At 41.2% G+C, this 12,853-nt stretch overlaps 1 protein-coding gene across 1 annotated transcript in view; it reads right to left on the bottom strand.

Moving 5' to 3' along the window:
• The window catches only part of PKHD1 (PKHD1 ciliary IPT domain containing fibrocystin/polyductin), a 254,208-nt gene that overhangs the window by 29,736 nt on the left and 211,619 nt on the right, over positions 1-12,853 (bottom strand).

Here is a 12,853-nt window from a genome sequence, read left to right as displayed (position 1 = left end):
CCTTCAAAACAAAATCAAAGGAGGAATTTGCTGCTGTAGCCAGCTATAATCCTCCTTCCCTTCCTGAGCCCACTCTTCCCTAGTTAGCTGGGCTCTTGAACATGTTAGGCAAAGAATGACCAATGTCTAAACTAACTGAGCTCCTCATTCAGCAATGCTTAGTGCTAATGATAAAAGAGAGAGCAACATCCTTCAGAGTCATAAACTTCTAAACGAAAAAAAAAAAAAAAAGGCATTCCCCTTACTATGGAAACATTGCAAATGGGAAAGCCACTGCTAGAAGATAATGTCAGGCTCCTGGAAAAGAGGAACTATGAGAAACCTGCCGGGTCCTGCTTATTGTTACATCTCAATGCCTGAATCCTGTGGACGTTTAGCTACGATTTATTTCAAGGTGATTCCTCGTGTGCAGACTGCTGCTCTGATCTATGAGCATTTCCCAGGGTGAGCTCTCACTCTGAACATCACAGAGGAAAGTGATGGAATAACATAAATATCACACTCGGCTCAGGAAGGAGGTCCAAGTGAGACAGCATCTATACAAAAAAAAAAAATAACAATTTTAGACAGTGGTTTATTGTTTTCTATTCCTTTTTCTCACTTTTTTGGCTTTGTCTTTCTCTTTTTAGCTGTACCAGCACGAGTGTTTTGTCAGGAGGATGTGCTGTGAGAAAAGGGAGGGGAGCAGCAGCATCATGGAGAGACTGCCCTTGGATATTGGGTAGTGCCCCGGAGCGCAGGGAGGACACGCCGAGCAGCCCGCAGCCAGCCCACAAAGGCTGACAGATCTCGTTTACTCTCCCGGAAACATTCAAATCACTCCCCATCTCCCCCCAGTGCCATTGCTCCTGCCTACAGATGGATTTTGTTAATGTTTTGTGATTTCCCAGGACTTCCCTTCGCCTCTCTGAGCAGGTTCGCTCGGCCCCCTGCATGCCCGCCCATGCACGCGCACGCAGCGCTGCTCGTCTCCTTCCGAACGGCCTTATCTGCCACTCACAATTTCTGCAGCCTGCAATTTCGATCACTTTTAAATGAAACCCATGCTGGCCTTGGTAATCATAATGTCATTTACAATTTACCACAAAACACGTTTATTCAGTTAGTAGCACATCGGAGAAAGAGAACTCCATATGAACTCGCCGCTGAAGCCCTAATCTGATTATTTCCTCATGAAAATCCAAGCAGGGGTGCTTGTAAGAGGGGCCTGAGAGGAGAAGGAAAAAGTGCGGCCTGGCCACAGCTGACTCTCATAATCGATGCGAATAGATAAGCGACGCAGCGTGTCAGGGCCAGCAGCTAATCTGCCCTGGGGCTTTGCTCTAAAAAAGGCCAGAGTGGACAGGACTTAATAAATACTGAGTGACCACTGAATATTGAGCTGACATGTGCTATTTACATTGGCGATGAGCAATAACAGTGATAAATTCCAGAAGCCTCCCCATGTCCATAAATGGGGTGAAATTCGATTAAACAGGGTTATATTTGTGCGTGCACGTGTGTTTGCACACGTGTGAGAGGAAAAAAAAAAAAAAAATGAGGGGGGAAATGAAAGAGAAACCAGGTGTGTGTGAGTCAATGTGAGACCCTATAAATGGGTGGGAAAGATGGAGAAATGTCATGTGTCCCTCTTGGTGCATGCAAGAGGGAGAAATAGGAGATGGAAAGTGTCCGTGCCCACCCTCCCCAACTATTTCCTCAGCCTCAGACAGCAGGCTGTGCTTTCTGCAGATTCCCTTGCCGTCGAGTTTGCTATTTAATTATATACATCCACATGCACGCACACACCGCCACACACAAACGTATATATCTATATGAGATTTGAGCGCTCAGGTTGCTTCTAGGGCTCCTGACAAATATTAACTTTGTGTCAATATTTGTCCTTCCTGTCGTGAAATGAGGATTTTCCACCTCATTTCACATTTGAAAAGAAAAATACGCCGAGGGGGTCCTCTTTGCTTAGGAAAAAAAAAAAAAAAGAAAAGAAAAAAAAAAGAAACACCAACAACAACATCTCATATCCTTTATTTAGAAAAATGGAGCAGGAGGGAAGGAGGGAAGAGTATTTTTAAAATAGATGTTTTGACTTAAAGGCACATAGAGTCCTTTGCAAGTCTCCTGCCTTTTCCCTAGTTCCCCAATGCCAAATAAATAAAATAAAATAAAATAAATTCTACATTTAAAATTGAATGAAATACATCAACATTAATGATTTTCCCCTTCAGGTTAACACCACCATTTCCTTCAATAATTTTTACCCATTTCATGATAGATTTCACAATTCACGGTACAAGGAAAAATATAGTTGTTTTTTGACAAAAACAAAAGGCGACGTCAGGTTTTTATCAAAATAAAATAAATCTCCCGCAATTTTCTTTCCATCTGACTGGATTTGCCCGTCAGTTATTTCTAATTTAACAACAATTATAGTTACAAAAATATAAAAGCGTGTAGGGGAGCAAGGGGGAGGGGAGAGATAAATGGGACACTGTTTAGAAATTGCGATTCATTGGCCTTGGGCTGGCCAGCACATATCTTTGCTGAGGGGGAAATATTCATCAGCATTAACTGTTCCTTTTGACCTGCTGACATTCAAATGTGAAATAAAAAAAAAAAAAAAAAAAGACCTGGCAATAGGACTTTGGAAATGTAGCAGTCCGCAAAGCTAAATTATTCTGAGGTCAGTCATTTTTGCTATGCAAAAGGTTTTCTACATTTCTTGGGTTCAGATGTTCCCTGTAAATAATTCTGGACCCAATTCTCCTATCTAACCCCCAGCACAGGGTCCTCATGCCTACGCACTCGTTATTTGAAAACCATGGCTCTGCAGTCATTCGTCTTGTGAATCCTCATGTGCAGAAGTGCAAGCAAGCCTGTCAACTTCAGCAGATGTTGAGACAATGCATCCCCCATCATTTTAAAAAATACCACTGACTACAAATTAGGAATATCTTGCAATTGAATGTACCAGAGCCCACATAGGGGATAAATATGCAGATATGCAATGCCAAATAACATTTTTTGCACAACGCATGTGTTGGGAACACATGCATAGCAATGTATGGAGGTGAGTGTGATTGCTCTTGTATTTGTGTGAGCACGTGTGTGAGACACATGCACATAAATACACAGCCATGCCAGGGACTGTATGCATAACAATTGAGTGGTTGCTTTAGGCTGCTAATTCTTTCTCCTAAGGAAAATTATTTATGAAGGAAATGAGTCTCATAACACTGTATGTTTTTATGCTCTGCTGTTTATCGCTCCTCCATAAAACCTTTGAACCCTCTGGCCAATTGTGGTCATGTCTGGGGACTCAAAGACACTATGTTCCTACAAGTTCTGTTAAAGTGGGTGCCCAGGCGGAGAGAAGATAGATATTAGTGCTCCCACTAAAAAGGCTGTAGTGTAAGCTCACCAATATGCACCACAGGATCTGCATTGGCCCTTCCCATACAAATCGATATAAAAACAGGTGCAGTACATGAAATATTTGCTCTTGCACTCACTGTCTGCATACATGGCCACACACATTGCTAGTATTTATTCACTATGAAATTGAGTATTATTTGCATCTTTCACATGCTTATATATTTATTGTGCTAGCATTAACCCTTCAGAGCTCCCCCATGCTTAAGAGGTAAGGCATATAGGTCATAGATAATAGTATATCTTTCCAAGTGACAAAAAAAAAATCACAATTTTATCCAGTTACATAAGGTATAAGTCATAATAAGTCATAATAAGTCATATAAGTCATATAAGTCATAATAATCATAATAAGTCATTCTTGGCCTTGAAACCTAAGTACACAAGTTTTCACAGAAGACTCTAGAGGCACATCTAGGCCACGATGCGCTCCAAAGTGGTCAAAAGGAGGTGTGTAGAGAGTGTATGAGTACAGGATATGCATACAGCAATGTTCTCCCAAACTGTTCCCCAAGCATTCGGTGATTTACAGCTCTGGAAGCTTTTGAGTCAAAGAGAACAGCTTCAGTCTTTGTATTCGAAAGAAAATATCAAACCTGTCTCACAAAACAGCCAAAAGCTTGGGAGGATAACCCAGCCAGGGGCATACATCTTCAGCTCTCTCAGATGAGGTGGTCGATAAATCTGAGATGCCCAAATAGACCTTCAAATAGCTTTTTGGACTGGCTCCTGACTTGTCCTAACTTCTGGAAAGCACCCAGGAACTGTTTTGGAATCTGCTGGGTCCAAACTGGGCTTGGAACTGTTCTCTTGGATATAGCAGGAGTGAGTGGGAAGCTCCAGTGCCCATTCCCTAGAACTCCTTGACTCACGAGTAGACATCAAGCCTCTTCCTGCTATTGTCAGCACCGTCCCAGAGCAGCATCCAGTTAATAAAATCTCTTAGAAAGGCACAATTAAGAGAGGATTTTTGTCCTCATTATCATTATTGATTGGGGAACTTTAGTCATTTTAGCCATCCTAGCAACACTAAGTTCCCCATGATGTCTATTTAGGGAATAAATCCAACATGCAGACAAAAGAGGCATTACGTGGCATTATATTGTGCGTGGAAAAAGAGAGGATTAAACAGCTGAATTACTCTGTCCTTCATGATTCTGTGCAATTTCAGAGAGTCCCCAAAAGCACTGCGAATTAAGCACCCTTAAATTATAACCCTGAACGAGGGAGAAAAGGATGTTGCAGAAGTCTTTACCTTAAACCTTATTGTAACACAATCAAATGTGTGGCATGGGACTAGTGTGAGCAGGACAGACCGTGGGTGGCACTGAGAACACTCACAAGAGAGCATGGGTCTCTACAGCCTTCTCGAGGGCTTGAAGGATCCATCAATGCACAGTGAAAGGGTAGAAACTGGGGGGGGGGGGGGGGGTTGTACTAGCAAAATAAAACCCAGGGCCCTGGCTGGGGCTTTTTGATGGTCTCATGAAGCAAATAGAAAAATATGAAAAAGTATTCCCACAACCTCTCAAGTTCACTAACTGTCATTCAAGGAGCTGATAGCTGGATGTGGGGAGTATTCTGCCTCCCAGGAAAGACATTTAAAAGAGAAAAATGCAAACAGGACCATCCTTCTGTCCAAAATAATTCACCTTTGGTAAAACATATTGTTCTGCAAATATCATTTCATTTCTTGTGTTGCTACTAAAGTTTTTCCCCTTATGTTTCCCTTCAAGACACTTCTGTTTTCCTTTAGGTATATTTAAAGCCCAGAAGGATTTTTCTGTTCTGCCCAGCAATGCCACTGAGTGAAGCTTTAGACAAACCGCTCCGCGTGGCTCAGTGCTAAGGGGCAGCAAGCAGCAGAGCTTTTGCCAGCGCAGTCCTAACCTCCAGCTCTCTGGCCAAGGAATGATAAAACTGCCACCACCACCTGACAGCAGAACAGCAATTTCATCGGATGCCAGACCCCAAAAATGAATGTGGCTGTGCCATGCACCGCTCTGAGCTGTGGATATAATGAGTTTTGAATGGGAAGTCCCGGACACAATAAATCTGTGCCATATGTGACCATTTCCTGTGTCAGTTCCTTTCTCATAACCAGTGGAGGCTTCGCCCTCCCCCTCACTTTCCCTTTCATGACCCCACACCAGGGCTCTGAAATCTTTCAGGGCTGCTTATGGGCCTCAGGCCTTTCCACAGCAGTTGCATAAATAAATGAGTTTGACAGCAAACATCGTAACGGTTAGCAGTAATGTGCGCTCCACACAAGTGCCTGCACTACTCGCTGGAGAAATGGGAGAGGAAAGAGGTCGTTTTGTTACTGCAAACAAAAGTATGTTCTCTGACAAGTGGTGAAAGAATTAGTCAAATAAACTTGAACTCTATTAAGACCGTTGCTGCCAGGTTTTGTTATGGACTGGAAGGTTCTCAGCTTCTTTTTTGTAGTTACTGCAAAGACAAATCATCCTTTTCTTCTGCAAAAATAAAGTTAGGGTATAAAATGAACTGCCTCAAAATAAATTTTGCAGGGAACTCCATTTTACTATTATTATTATCATTTCTTCCCAATGAGAACAGTTATTTGGTCCTGGGAACCGATTCTAAAAGAGACTGAATGATTTTCCATTAGAAATGAGCCAGAGAAAAACAACAAATACCTGTAGATACTGGAAGTATTCAGGTTAGAATTAAGGTTAAAATGACAATTACTATTTAAGACATAGGTGACGGAAAGGACAGAACAGAACTCAGTATTTGCCCTCACATTGTTTTCCTATTTTTTTGTTCATTAACAAATCAAATATTTTGATTAAATACCGAAATTATACTAATTTTTCAGCTTCTTCATCTGAGAAATTGTCATGTTTTTAGACTATATTTTTTTCTCTAAAACTATTTTATTGAAAAGCCTTTTTTTCCTCAGATATACTATTGAAGCAAAAATATTACAAATATCCCAAGTTCAGTCCAGAAATGTTGCAGACATTTTAATTAGCACACTAAAGTAGAAGCTTCATAAAAATGATCAGGAAGTAAGGAAGGTTGTTTTCCCATGTCCAATGTGGAGAGAAAAACAACAACAAAAATATTAATATCTTAAATAGGGAAATTGGGAGATTTAGTTCAGAAATCTTAAAAAAACATGTTTCTGGCTAAACAAACAAACAAACAAACAAAAAGCCTTGAAATGGTTAGGATTCAGTCAAACTACTACAATTGGTGAGTTTTTATCAAGTTATATTAATTTCTTTCAGGAGCAGTGTAAATATAAATACTGTTGGATCAAATGGAGGAGTGAGATGACTTCTTGGGCTCTCTACCCATCCTGCCAAATGTTTCCAATATCTTTTTATCAGCAACCTTGTCTCTGCTTTCTTCTTTTTTTTCCTTTTTTTTTTTTTTTAATAAAGAAAAGCCATTATATAATATTATACCATGACACATTTATCAGAATGGACAGTAATGGGAGGCAAATATTTTAAGCCTTAGAAGTTGAAATGAATCTGAAAACAGAGCGCAGAATCTGAACACCTATGAAAACATCTGAAGAGCTAAAATTTGAGATACAAAGGCTAAAGTCATTATTAAAGCGTGTGGAATGGGATTCATCATATTAATTTTATCTGCCTAAATGTTAAACATCTAGTTTAAGCTAATTGTCTAGTCTAGCTGCTCATCTAGACAATAATCATGAGAGAGAGAGAGACTTTTAGATGGTCATTAATTCCCTCTTTCCCTGGGATAGATTGCGTCACTTCTTGAGATACCCTCCTCTGCTTCTATATGGGAAACTTAGGTAGCTAGCTTCAACTGAAGGCCTGTCTTTTGGACAGCTGAAGTGAGGTGAAATGAATCTACCTCCTAGTGATACAGCTGAAGAAGCTTCCAGAATAGCAAGACTAACAGGTGTTGGTATTCACCAAGTATTTTAAAATAAGTGGGAAATTGTAGCTCTGTACACACCTCTAAAGTAACCTCTCCAGTTATGAACAAGGGGAAAGATGGAAAGAAGGAAGATGAAGCCACTACCATGTTAATCTAGAAAATAATAAAGCTCCACTATCCCTGAATGAGATCTTTAGCACAACAGGCTGCAAACACATTGTTGAGAAAGACCCTGAAAAAGAACAAACTCTACATATGTCTTTTGCTACAAGAGTTCATCCACTGGGTACAGATATCCGCACCTCTCAGTAGCCCTGGTTAACTTGGTGCAGGGTCACCCTGCAGACCACAGCTTGTTCTGCTCCTCATCAGCAGAGCTTGTGTAGGAAATGGAGTGGGGACTGAGAAAAAATGCCTCGGAAAGCACAGAAATAGAAAAAATATTGTAAAAGAGACATTCCAACAAATACGGTGAGAGCCTATAAAATTAATTCCTAACGTCTGGAATCAACATGAGGGCTGGCCTGGAAGGAGACTGGTTTCAAACACCACTTCCACGAAAATTGAATGAGTCTGTAGGCATAGTCCTAAAGCACCATGACTGCATTGAACCCCGGGAAAAATAGGTCAGAAGAGATTTCTGGATATCATTTAGTTCAAATTCTCACTCAAAGCAAGGCTAACCACAAAGTTAGATCAGGCTTCAGAGGGCTTTATCACAAATCATAGTATATCTCCTTCTAGGCTTTTATATATTCACTAGGACAAATTTACCAGTTTGGAGGGTGTCCAGAGAAACCACCAGGGTTGAAAATGACTCAGACAAGGTCTGTGATCCTAATGAAGTTATCATACAACATAACACACATGCAAGATGGTTTGAAGAAGCTTTTGAGGCTTACTTTTGCAAATATCTGTTTTACTCCTGCGTGCTTGTTTTAGGCAGTCCAAGGCCTGTTCCCTGTCCCATCAAAGTCCTCTGGACAGCTCCAACAGAGAAACAATAGCTTCAGAGCTGGAGCAGATCTTGTACTTCACCAGATCGTGTTCTTCATCTTCAATATAAAAGTGAATGAACTCAGTCCTTACTGCATGGTGTGGTGCCCAGGTAGGCAGAAAAAGAATAACTACACTGGCTTGAAGTCCAGAGTGTCCTGCATTGACTGGTAGGCACCCCTTCTTTTGCATTTTATTCCAGACTTTCTAGTGACCTGCTTGAAATTTCAGACAGCCCTTGGAGTTATTTTGTCCAGGGAGTATATTTAAAACTCATTGTGCCTAATGTTGTTTTTCTACAATTGAGAAGTAATCAAGAAAGACGTGAAAATAAATAGACAAGTGAGAGGCAAAATGAAATATGAAGTGGCTAGAAAGGAGCCTGCTCTCTAATGTATTTTTTCAGCTTATTATTGTAAAAGCCCAGAGCAAAAGAATAGCTTTGAAGAGTCTTTTGTTAATAGTGGCAAGGTTGTCTTTTTATTTTTCTTAACTTTTTATTTATTAGCCATGCTGCACAGGGTACTTCCATAACTGATGGTTGGGTTTCGAGTTACAGGGACTTGTTTAGTCTGAAAACATCCCAGCCTGTGATGGGAAACTGTAAAGAGAAGTAATGGCCTGTTGTCTCGTGCTTGAAGGGACTAAAACTGAAGCCCATTTGTTCTCTACTTCTCCCTGTGATTTCTGGTGATTGAGCTTGCAAAGGTTTGGATGTCTCTGTTTGGATGGTTAAAGTGCATTCCCAGCAGGCCACTTCCTCAGGTGGTCTATCTGATGACAGCTTGATGCTTAGGCCAATATAAAACAGCTGAGGTTTTGACCCTGTCTGAGAATAAAATTATAAAGCTGCATTCCTACATGGGGCAAGGATTTCATCCCGCAGATTGCTGTAATAAAAAAGTTTTTGAGTGTTCTTAGCTGATGTTCAAGCTCTGAAATGTGACAGTCAATGACATTTTTGAGACTCTTAGCACTGGGATACTATGCATTTGTTCATCATTGCCCTGAATGTGTGCTTAAGCATACAAATATTTCATTGCTACAAAATTTCATTCAATGCAGTCATGTGGGAACACACTAGCTGCACACAGAAAACCAGACAGGTGCATTAAGCACATTTGTTTCTTTGAGACTTTTTAGTGCTTTATCGCTGGTGAACAAAAGAGGTCTGAAGCAGAGTTAAGATAGGCAGAGCAATATCGGATTGCCCAAGGCTGCTTAGCTCAGGCATCCTGCTGGCATTTACAGGATGCTCTTCATGCATAATAGCCTATATTACCTAGCCTTTTATGACAAGAATTGCCAATATGGACAGTTTGGGGTCTGCTCTTTTTGGTATAACACCAGCATTACTAGACAGCAAGGTGAGATGAGCACTGGCATGATTTTTACTTATTTATTCTATGGCATCAACAGTATCAGAATAGTCTCCAATTTCTGGGCATACTAATCAATAAGCTTATCGGGCAGGCACCTGAAAGGGTTTTCTGCTCATTTGGGTCATCAGAGAGCACCTTTCTGCTCCCAGGGTGGCATTAAGAGCCAAGCCAATTTAAAGAGCCCATCTGGCAAGGGTTGTTCAGTTTTCATATGCCTCACCTGTCCCTGTTGCAGGGGACACCTGGCTGAAGCCTTGTAGGTCGAGCTTCTATCTTGTGAGCGTGCAAAGTCTCATTCCAGACAGACCACGCTAAGTGCAAAGACCAATCTAGGTGGGTAGAAAATGGGCTGGTTCAAACCAGTCCTAAATTTTTATCTCTGCCCTATTAAGACAGCTGGACTATAACCACTCTTTTCTTCATGAAGACCTCCAGAACTCTCTTATGCACAATTTCCCCGGGGAAGAGCTTTCAGCAGAGAGGTGCATTTTCCAACCCAGGTCTTGCTAAACAGGGTGGCATATTATATCAAGAACATATGATTTTGCATTTTCTTGCAAGTTATGTTTCCATGAGGTCCAAGAACTGGGGTCTGTGATATGAATACCCAACCAGAAGGATGTGCTGTGGAAAAGACCCCCATGCTGCCAAGGACATTGAGGGAGGAGGAACACGGGGCAATCTTGATGCTTTTTTTTTTTTATCATTTTTGCTCTTGGTGGCTCACATGGCACAAGCGGTCAGACACAGAGGCCTCGGAAGTTGCGATCTGAATTTAATAAAGCTGTCTGAAAGGGGAGGGAGACAGGGAAAATAAGATCATGGAGATAATAAAGGCAGAGATAGGAAGAGAGGAAAAGAAAGAACATTAGAGATGACTGGTGATGGCTGTTCTCTTTCAGACTCAAGTGGCCAGAAGTGAAATATTTATTGAAGAGGTGGGACACCAATTCATTATGAAAAGAATAATAAAGAAAAATGAATATTTTATGATTAGAACATAAACTTCGATGCCCCTATAGTGAAGAAAGTCAAAAGGCAAGGATAATGGCAAGGCACAGCAGGGCAACTAACATAGCTGCATGATTTCATTAAAATTTGGCAGGTGTTGGTGTGATTCTTTAAATTCAGTACAGGTACACCTATAGTCTGCAAGCAGAATTAAGTCAGTGGAAGTGGGAAGTGGAAAAATATCCACTTTCAATGTAACAATAAATTCCACAGATTAGTAACGTGAGAGGGTCAGCTTGCTTCACCATACCAGCAACCTCTCTCCCATTTCTGTTTGGGGAATAAAACTTATCTGAAGGGTCAGACGGATAAGGAGGAGGCTCATCTTATCTTCGCTGACATCAACAGCCAAATCCCCCACTTAGGGTTGTTTTTTCTTGTCTTTTCCATAAGATTTTTTTTTGTTAGAAAAACCAAAAAGACACCAGAGGGAAAATAAATGCAGATACATTTTTAATGCATACATTTAATTTTTAGAACATGGTGGGCACTTCAGTGCTGGGTACTGGAACTGTGAGGGGGGATTTATCTAATCAGCCCTCTGTGGCCCCGCTTCATTGACATAACGTGGTCCTGCCAATTAAAGCACTCGAATCACAGCTCTGCATTTTCCTTCTCTTTCTTGCTAAAATTATTGATGTGCTTTGTACAATGTGTAATTGCCATTATTGTATATATGCCTAGAGCATGTGCAGAGCTGAAATTGAAATAAATAAGCAAACAAAAATCATGCGATAGGAAGTCTCTGATGGTATGGTGGGGGGTGGGACCACGGCATCACAAGCTGAAAATGGGATTTGATACTGCTGTGACTGGGTTTGATAGAGTGAGATTTGATAAGGCTAGAATAAAAGGATGCTGTGATCCTCTGGTCTGACCCCTCTTTCTATATAGCACAGATCCCCAGCAAACAACCAGATTCAAAGCACCTCTTTTAGCTTCTTGGGTCTGAGCCTCTGCGTCCAGAGACTTTGAGGGAATGGTCCTGATTTACACCACCTGCAGATCTTGCCCACTATAACACATTCTCGTTTGCCCCCTCCCTTTCTCTCTTTTGCACACACACACAGTAGATTTGTTCTTTACATTTAATTTATGCAAGTGAGGCACAGAATACATTTCAGTAATGCTAATTAGATACGCACTAATTTCTTCTCTGTGAAATAGCAGTAAGTAATTAATCAGAATTTTGATCACAACTCAGTTGGCAATTCTAATTGCACTTGCCAGTTCCACAGCAAATATGGAATCATTATCTTTTTCGCCTAGTCCTCTCTTCCTAATCATCCAGGGTGCTAGAAGCAAAACATTTCCAAGAACTAGATACTGTCTCTACCAACTAGCAGCCTTAATACCTTTGGACTGAGGGTTAGTGGGTTCAGTCCACGGCTGTGTTTTTATTTCAAGCTTCGTTGTAATTTTAAAGTGAATAGCTAGTGGCAGGCCGGCTGCTTGCCTGAGGGTGGGGGGATTCTGCCTCATAAAATTATGAGAAAGGATGAAAGCAAGTGGCTCACGCCATTAAAAACCTTCTGGGAGAGCACAAGAGACACCTGACCTTTGCACAAGTGTCCAGCAGGCATCTAAGGGACATATGGATGTTGATCTGTATCACCAGAGCCCGTGCCACATCTGCGAGGCACCACAACCACATTTTAACTCCAGGTGGTCATCGAAGTACAGAACAGGATGCTCAGGGGAGATTGGTACCCCACGTTTAATGGTAACAGTGTTTACATGATCGTTTAGTGATTGTTTTGCTGATTGGTGCAAATCAATACTGCTGGACTGGAACAAAAATGATTTAAGATTGTTTCCCTAAAAGTATTATGGCTGGGGGTCCATGGAGACAGGACACCTCTTTGCTAGGCTCCAAAAATGCTGACACTGAGAATGTCCTCAGATGGCTTAGAGGTAAAAGAGAGCAGAAAGAGAAAAGAAGCTTTACCATTTTGGAACTGAGACTCACAGGGAAACGATGGTGTACCTACACCAGCACAGGTCCAACTCTCAAATGTAGCCTGCACTTTTATCTTCTCCCACTGCTTGGAGGAAAGGTTTCTTAGGACCTGGTGGCAACAGTCTGGTTTAATAGTAACACTCTTCATTTAACTCAGTTCCAGATGTCTCATATTTCCCCAGTAATC

This window comes from Cygnus olor, chromosome 3 (assembly GCF_009769625.2).
Source record: "Cygnus olor isolate bCygOlo1 chromosome 3, bCygOlo1.pri.v2, whole genome shotgun sequence".
Taxonomy (NCBI): Eukaryota; Metazoa; Chordata; class Aves; order Anseriformes; family Anatidae; genus Cygnus; species Cygnus olor.
The sequence above is the reverse complement of the archived record's forward strand: the minus strand, read 5'-3'. Positions and strand labels throughout refer to the sequence as shown.